The sequence below is a fragment of the Mytilus edulis genome, chromosome 2 (assembly GCF_963676685.1).
Source record: "Mytilus edulis chromosome 2, xbMytEdul2.2, whole genome shotgun sequence".
Taxonomy (NCBI): domain Eukaryota; kingdom Metazoa; phylum Mollusca; class Bivalvia; order Mytilida; family Mytilidae; genus Mytilus; species Mytilus edulis.
The window spans coordinates 22145260-22154508 of NC_092345.1; positions in this window are offsets into that span (position 1 = coordinate 22145260).

Here is a 9249-nt window from a genome sequence, read left to right on the forward strand (position 1 = left end):
AAGAAACCAAAGCGCACGAACAGTACGTGATGATTTTCAATTGGAGGATGTCAATTACAAATTAATATTAAATCTCATTAAAAAAAAATCAAAGGAATTGTTTAACGCCATTCTTTGTCTGCTTACCACGTATACCTTAACTTCAAGAACAGATTGTGTAACCGGTTAATTGATAATGAAACCATGAATTTATCCTGCATTAATATTATATATATATGATTCTATGGCATTATTAAAGCAAATACATGCCGCTATGATGGACAAAACAATGTTTTAAAATTATTTTACTTTATAACAAAAATGATGCCACATTTTCATATTTCTGTATGTATCTGGGTTAAAGTAGGCATGTAAATATTCAACCATGCTCTTGAAGGTCGATCAATGGAAAATTAGAACACCTAATTTATTGATTATGTAATCCTGTGTTCTTTACCATTAAATACTAACTACTTAACTAAACTTTCTTGATAATAAAGCAACTTAATACGAAACACCAAATAAAGTACAAAGTTGGAAGCATTGAGGGCTAAAAATTCAGAAAGATTTCACCAAATACAGATGGGGTAATCTACTCCTGGAATAGAAAATCCTTAATATTTCGAAAAAGTATAAATTTTGTAAGCAGCTAATTTTTGATTATGAATATCAATCATAATTCATTTCAATGCAGAATTGCTGACAACAGGACTGGAGATACCCTCATGGAAGAATCGGGCCACATCCATCGTTTGAAACCAATGGTTGCAAATGAACTCATCATAGATACCAGCCTTATAATTTTGTAAGCCAGCAAATCAATACTGCATAACATCGTATTTATAAACGCTTTAAATTCCTGAAATCTAGTTCAACGTACTTACGCAGATGATAAAGAAACATACACCTAAAAAGCGGTCATGCTGAACTAATAAACATAATTGTTTTATTTTACGAACTGCATTTGCTTTTGATATCTGATACATCAGTCTTTGATTGTTGTTTAAGTTCTCAGATTATATTCTGTTTAAGATGATTCCGTCTTATTATGCAGCAGTACGGAAGAAGTTTGTTTCCAGCATTATTCCGGTGTTATTACTTCTAATACTGTTTTTCTACCTTTTAAGTATAGCTGTAAGTACAGACCACATGGATAACTGATTTGAATATACAGTATCTTCGTGCATTTTTAAAATGATTATATCTGAGTACATAGTTAATGTGAAATGCATGTCTTGGTCGTAAAGTTTCTAACATTGGCATGTCAACAAATATGATATTTTCTACTACCTACTCATCAATGTCACATGTATTCAAAACACAATCCTTTCGTGTATCTCGAAATTAAGTCAAAATATTGGCATCTTATGATTTAATTGAAAATAAATGTACATTTATAATAATGTTAAGTTTGTTAATAATAGAAATAAAAATTACAGAGGATTATGCTAGACTTAATTAAAAATCTCCCTTTATACATGAAAGTTAATATAAATATATTTTAGATAATTCATTATTGTCATGCCATAATTGATTTATCTCATCTCACTTTGAATCATCTTAAAAGTCTTTTTTCGGAGGAAAAAAAATGCTTCAGAAATCAGGTGGTTTTCAAAGAGAAAAAAAAACTTCCTTATTTCTCTCCACACGCGGAGTTTCCAAGAACTTGGTCAGTTATCTGACAATATTTATATATTAAATTGTTACGTGAATAAATCTATTGATTTATAAATCTTACGAATTAACACATTTAAACGTAAATACTGGCTCAAAACTTCATTTGAAAAGAAGGTTAATTATGTAGTATGAATAAATGAAGCAAATGATTAAGTTCTTATCTTTAATATTTATTTTGCTTTTGTTCTAAGTAAAGCTGTTTTTCTGTTAGATAGAAGGGCGTATGACGGTTTTTGCGAGAGTAAAATATCTGTTACAGCGAACAAGCCGAATATTAAAAAGTCTAGGGTGTAAAGTAGGGGCAAACGATACCAAAGGGACAGTCAAACTCATAGATCGAACATAAACTCAAAACGCCATGGCTAAAACAGAAACAGACAAAAAGACAAATAATACGACACAAGACACAACACAGAAAACTAAAGACTAAGCAACACAACCCCATCAAAAACTGGGGGTGATCTGAAGTGCTCAAGAAGACCCGAAACAATGCTACTTACTTCAGGGTTTCTGACGTTTAAAAGTTATAACCTATGAATACGTAGCCGAGTAAATTAGCGTTATCCACGATTTCATTTTCGCGTTTTTTGTTTTTTGTTTTTTGTTTTTTTGTTTTTTGTTTTTTTTTGTTTTTTGTTTTGTTTTGTTTTTTTTTTTATCAAATTAGACATTAATAAAGACCTTACTGCACACTAAGGTGTTTATCTCATTTGTGCATTAAAATTTCGTATTAAGTAAAAAGGATAGGTCATATCTGAATACTAATCGACATTTCAAATTTATTAACAGTTTAGTACTGATGTTCAAACCTTTCTTTTCGATTAAGAAGACACAACACGTTAATACACAACTATGGGAAGATACGATATTTTGATACTTTTTTACTTTTTTATTTTTGTACTTTTGCCTTTTCACTTTTGCACGTTTGTATTTTGCACTCGAGACAGTAGTACCGAGAGAGAGTTGGGAAATATAAACATAGCAAGATACGAAGAAAACATGTAACAAAGAAGAACAAAGAATCTTTCATATTATCCCCACAAATAAGGCCCAAAGCAACAATGTTTTTGTGTGTTAATCACATTAAATTAAACTGCTTGATAAACAAATACGGTAATGACAATTTATTTGGAAATTCAACATATACCCCACGGCACTTACCAAAGAGAACATTTTGTATAATCAAAGATCTGTTATTATGTTCATTTACAATTTCAACCAAAGATGAAGAACTTGATCTTCACTGAAATATATTATACACAGACTACATAAATGTCATTACACACAACATTATATGACAGGCTCCTCAAGGTGATCTACACATCCACCATTTAAATTGGATTTGAACTAGATTGTTTTAGCAATCAAAGTCGTCTTTGAAGTTATTGTGAAACTACACATTCTAGAGGTGGCTTGAACCAGATATGGATATTTGCTTCATGAAAACAAAAAGTCAACTTAGATACCACTACTATCTTGTCTTAGAGAGATATAAATCATACTTTGTAAAAACAAAATCGCTCCGATTCAAACCAAACATTGACTGAAAAATAATAAAACGGTATAAATTTCATGCGTCCGAAACGCTTTTCGTGATTTACCTTCATCAGCTTACCGCCGAATATGTGAAAGTCAAGTAAATATAAGAACTGACACAATTGAAGAGCTATATTACCATAATAAGGGGTCTTAAAATATGTCAAATTCATCTTAATTCAATTTGACCTTAGGGATTTGAAACCTGTTTTAAAATTTATGATTTAGGAATGTTTGCTATAAATCATGTGAGTATCGAAGTACTGACAACTGTGCTGACGGATAGCATCGGGGACTGATATTCCACCGACAAAGGTATCGACCCACATTGCTGGTAAGAAAATAAAAACCACACTTTATAAATTTCATGCGTGTGAAACTGACATTATCAAGATGCTTGATTTTGTGAATGACAACATACAAATGCATTTGTTACGCTTGGAGGATGGGGTTTTCAACACACAATCGGCATTCCAATGAACAAACATTGCACCTCTGCTAGCCGACTTGTTCTTTCATTCATATGCTGCTGATTTCACACAGGAACTTCAAAAGAATAAAGGAAAGATGAAACAAAAATTTGGTGACTGTGTGAACTTTCCATTTTTATGTTGCAACATTCCAGCAGCTCCTTCATACCGAGTATAAATCTCCCAGTTGACGTATTCCAAAGCTTGAATTTACTACCAGTATTTTCTTGATAGAGGGTTGCAGCTTACAATAAAGTTATTAAACCAGGAATTCCGAAATGTGCAGTTGAGATAGCCCCATCGTTCATTTTACTGACGTCATCATGAGTTGGCTAACCGTTTATGGAATATCTGTTTTACAAATTACGACAGACTGCAGTCCATTCCCCGTTTCTTTGAATATGACCTTCCAAATTAGACTTATTAACGGGTTTGTACTTACATAAGCTGCAAGCCAGGTGCCACATAGGGAACAATATCTGCTCACCCTTCGAAAAGTAGATAATGAATTAAAATAAGAAAGTTTATTCTTTTTTAGGCTATTTTAGGCTTCAAAGTTATTGTCAAACTGCCTATTCTAGAGGTGGCGTGAATCAGATGTGGATACTTAAAAATTCCAAAGATCTTTTAGAGTACATACAATCTAACTCTCTTTCATCTTGTAACAGTATTAAAACATTTGACTTTTCTACTCTTTACACAAGTATTCCACATTCCAAACTAAAAGACAAATTGAAAGAGTTGGTATTACTTTGCTTTATAAAAAAGAATGGCCAACGTAGATACAAGTATCTTGTCTTAGGGAGGGATAAATCATACTTTGTAAAGAATCACTCTGATTCAAACAAAAAATTCTCTGAAACCGATATTATCAAGATGCTTGATTTCTTGATTGACAACATATTTGTAACGTTCGGAGGGCGTGTTTTTCAACAGACTGTCGGCATCCCAATGGGAACAAACTGTGCCCCTCTACTTGCCGACTTGTTTCTTTATTATTATGAGGTTGACTTCATGCAGGAACTTCTTAGGAAGAAAGATAAGAAGTTAGCAATATCTTTTAACTCTACTTTCCGCTATATAGATGACGTTCTTTCACTAAACAATTCAAAATTTGGTGACTATGTGGAACGCATCTATCCCATCGAATTGGAGATAAAGGATACTACAGATACAGTTAAGTCCGCTTCATATCTTGATTAACATCTAGAAATTGACAATGAGGGTCGGTTAAAAACAAAACTTTACGACAAAAGAGATGATTTCAGCTTTCCAATTGTGAACTTTCCATTTCTAAGTAGCAACATTCCAGCAGCACCTGCATACGGGGTATATATCTCCCAATTGATACGATATTCCCGTGCTTGCATTTCCTATCCTGATTTTCTTGATAGAGGGTTACTGCTCACAAGGAAGCTATTAAACCAAGAGTTCCAAATGGTAAAGTTGAAATCATCCTTTCGTAAATTTTACGGACGCCATCACGAGTTGGTTGACCGTTATGGAATAACCGTTTCACAAATGATATCGGATATGTTTCTTACGTTGTAACTACAATCCCCTTCCCTTTCATGAATGTGACCTACCGAATTAGACTATTTACCGGATTTGTAATCACATAAATAACACGACGGGTGCCACATGTGGAGCAGGATCTGCTTACCCTTCCGGAGCACCTGAGATCACCCCTAGTTTTTGTTGGGGTTCGTGTTGTTTATTCTTTAGTTTTATATGTTGTGTCATGTGTACTATTGTTTTTCTGTTTGTCTTTTTCATTTTTAGCCATTGCGTTGTCAGTTTGTTTTAGATTTATGAGTTTGACTGTCCCTTTGGTATCTTTCGTTTCTCTTTTATAACATGTTTATGCAACAACAAAAAAAATACAAGGAAAATAGGTTAAGATAGCATGGTATATTTATTAGATACTAAACAATCAATTAATTAATTAATTCCAATTCTACAAAACTGCAAATTTATCAGTCATGACTATACTTTTAGGAAGTTTTCTATTTTGGACCAAAAAACAAAAGTAATTAGTGGAAAGATATATGAAAATTATAAATTAAAAAATAAATCAGTGTACCGGGTAATTACTTACTTCACTTTAATCATTTAATTTGTTGATGAAGATATGTTTTGCACTGATTATTGTATTAATTAACCGAATGGGTATGCATCGAAATTGTAAGTATATATACACATCTACTTTTGCATAGGTACTATTTCAGTACCAAAAATATGTAATACTGGAAATTTATTTTTAACATTCAGTACTATGCTGTTACTTTAAAATTATTATTTAGGTACCTGTATTTTACGGTACTTGATTTGTACTTGAAATTTAAGTACTACAGATTTTTTGGTTACACCGTTTCGTTTTCTGCATTTTGAAAGTTTGTCTATTTCAATTCACTTAAAGTTATTAATTCCAAAAATAGAATATTTTTGGTATTTTTAGCTCACCTGGCCTAAAAGGCCAAGTGAGCTTTTCTCATCACTTGGCGTCCGGCGTCCGGCGTCGTCCGTCGTCCGTCGTCCGTCGTCCGTCGTCGTCGTTAACTTTTACAAAAATCTTCTCCTCTGAAACTACTGGGCCAAATTAAACCAAACTTATCCACAATCATCATTGGGGTATCTAGTTTAAAAAATGTGTCCGGTGACCCGGCCAACCATCCAAGATGGTCGCCATGGCTGAAAATAGAACATAGGGGTAAAATGCAGTTTTTGGCTTATAACTCAAAAACCAAAGCATTTAGAGCAAATCTGACAGGGATAGAATTGTTAAACAGGTGAAGATCTATCTGCCCTGAAATTTTCAGATGAATCGGATAACCCGTTGTTGGGTTGCTGCCCCTGAATTAGTAATTTTAAGGAAATTTTGCTGTTTTTGGTTATTATCTTGAATATTATTATAGATAGAGATAAACAGTAAACAGCAATAATGTTCAGCAAAGTAAGATTTCCAAATAAGTCAACATGACTGAAATGGTCAGTTGACCCCTTTAGGAGTTATTGCCCTTTATAGTCAATTTTTAACCATTTTTAGTAAATCTTTAGTAAATCCTGAGTAAATCTTAGTATCAACTTTTTGATATTTTGGATCCTCAATGCTCTTCAACTTTGTACTAGTTTGGCTGTTTAAATATTTCGATATGAGCGTCACTGATGAGTCTTATGAAGACGAAACGCGCGTCTGGCGTACTAAATTATAATCCTGGTACCTTTGATAACTATTAACACCACTGGGTCGATGCCACTGCTGTTGGACGTTTCGTCCCCGAGGGTATCACCAGCCCAGTAGTCAACACTTCGGTGTTGACATGAATATCAATTATGTGGTCATTTTTATAAATTTCCTGTTTACAAAACTTTGAATTTTTCGAAAAAACTAAGGATTTTCTTATTCCAGGCATAGATTACCTTAGTAGTATTTGGCTCAACTTTTTGATATTTTGGATCCTCAATGCTCTTCAACTTTGTACTAGTTTGGCTGTTTAAATATTTTGATATGAGCGTCACTGATGAGTCTTATGTAGACGAAACGCGCGTCTGGCGTACTAAATTATAATCCTGGTACCTTTGATAACTATTAGTAATATTTTACAAAAATCTTCTCCTCTGAAACTACTTGGCCAAATTATTCCAAACTTGGCCACAATCATCTTTTGGGTTAGTAGTTTGAAAAATGTGTCCGGTGACCCTGCCATCAAACCAAGATGGCCGCCATGGCTAATTGTAATTTTAAGGAAATTTTACTCTTTTTGGTTATTATCTTGAATATTTTTATAGATAGAGATAAACTATAAACAGTAATAATGTTTAGCAAAGTAAGATTTCCAAATAAGTCAACATGACTGAAATGGTAAGTTGACCCCTTTAGGAGTTATTGCCCTTTATAGTCAAATTTTAACCATTTTTCGTAAATCTTAGTAATATTTTACAAAAATCTTCTCCTCTGAAACTACTTGGCCAAACTAATCCAGCTTGGCCACAATCATCTTTTGGGTTAGTAGTTTGAAAAATGTGTCCGGTGATCCGGCCATCAAACCAAGATGGCTGCCATGGCTAAAAATAGAACATGGGGTAAAATGCAGTTTTTGGCTTATAACTCAAAACCCAAAGCATTTAGAGCAAATCTGACATGGGGTAAAATTGTTTATCAGGTCAACATTTATCTGCTCTGGAATTTTTAGATGAATCGGACAACCCGTTGTTGGGTTGCTAACCCTGAATTGTTAGTTTTAAGGAAATTTTGCTGTTTTTGGTCATCATCTTGAATATTATTATTGATAGAGATAAACTGTAAACAACAATAATGTTCAGCAAAGTAAGATTTACAAATAAGTCAACATGACCGAAATGGTCAATTGACCCCCTTAGGAGTTATTGTTCTTTATAGTCAATTTTCAACAATTTTCATAAAATTTGTAATTTTTACTAACATTTTCCACTGAAACCAATGGGCCAAGTTCATTATAGATAGAGATAATTTTAAGCAGCAAGAATATTCAGTAATGTAAGATGTACAAACACATCACCATCACCAAAACACAATTTTGTCATGAATCCATCTGCTTCCTTTAATATTCACATAGACCAAGGTGAGCAGCACAGGCTCTTTAGAGCCTCTAGTTTCTGTACCAAAAACTTTAGGTACAAATCAAGTACTGTAAAATACAGGCACCTGGATATTACAATAAGAAATAGTACAAAATATTGTAAGTAAATTCCCAGTACTACATATTTTAAGTTCACAAATAGTACCTGTGCATAACTAGCTGGAGACATTGCTTATCGACACAATAGTTTTGGAATATCCTACATTTTAGCTATCATACTGACACGAAGTTATTTTTGTACTTTTTCCTTGATTAAATTTAGCTTTGAAAATGAAAAAAACTTTTAATTTCCTGTCATGTCACTATGCAAGGGATAACAAAAGAAGGTACGTAAACTTTGTTTGGCATCGGATATTAAAGCGAGTATTTTTATAATCATTCTTTCTATTTAGACGCAAAGTACGATGTCGATTTGTCTGCTAGTCAAGTTTTATATAATTATACCACAATTATTGGAAGCACGCTTTCAATTGAAATAGAACAAATACTAATTAATGTATAGATCAACTTTGTATAAAGAAACAGATAACTTGGTATTTTTGAATTAATAAAGTAAGTCATTGATGATACAGTAAGACATTACGTGATCTTTTAAAATAACATCAAGATATAGAAAGCCAGAAGGGTTGATAAAACTTTTACCTGAATTAACCTCCTGTGATTCTTTAGCATCTCAAATGTTCATCGACAAATTTGAGGATGGATGTGTTGTTCCAATTTTTGATGTTTTAAGACTATTTTTCGTAATGAAAGGTTCCCCCCGTTTAACATCTTTTAAAAAAGCTGACTGCTCTGTCTTTTCATAGTTTCAATGTTTAAGGGGTACAATCTACGAGATATATATAAAAAAATAAAATGTGATTTGTTTTGTTCAATCATTAATGAAAGTGAAAAAGTGAAATACTTATTAGCTTTTAGCTGCCAATATGGTTCACTTTTGTTAAAATAATCTAAGAAATATTGATGAT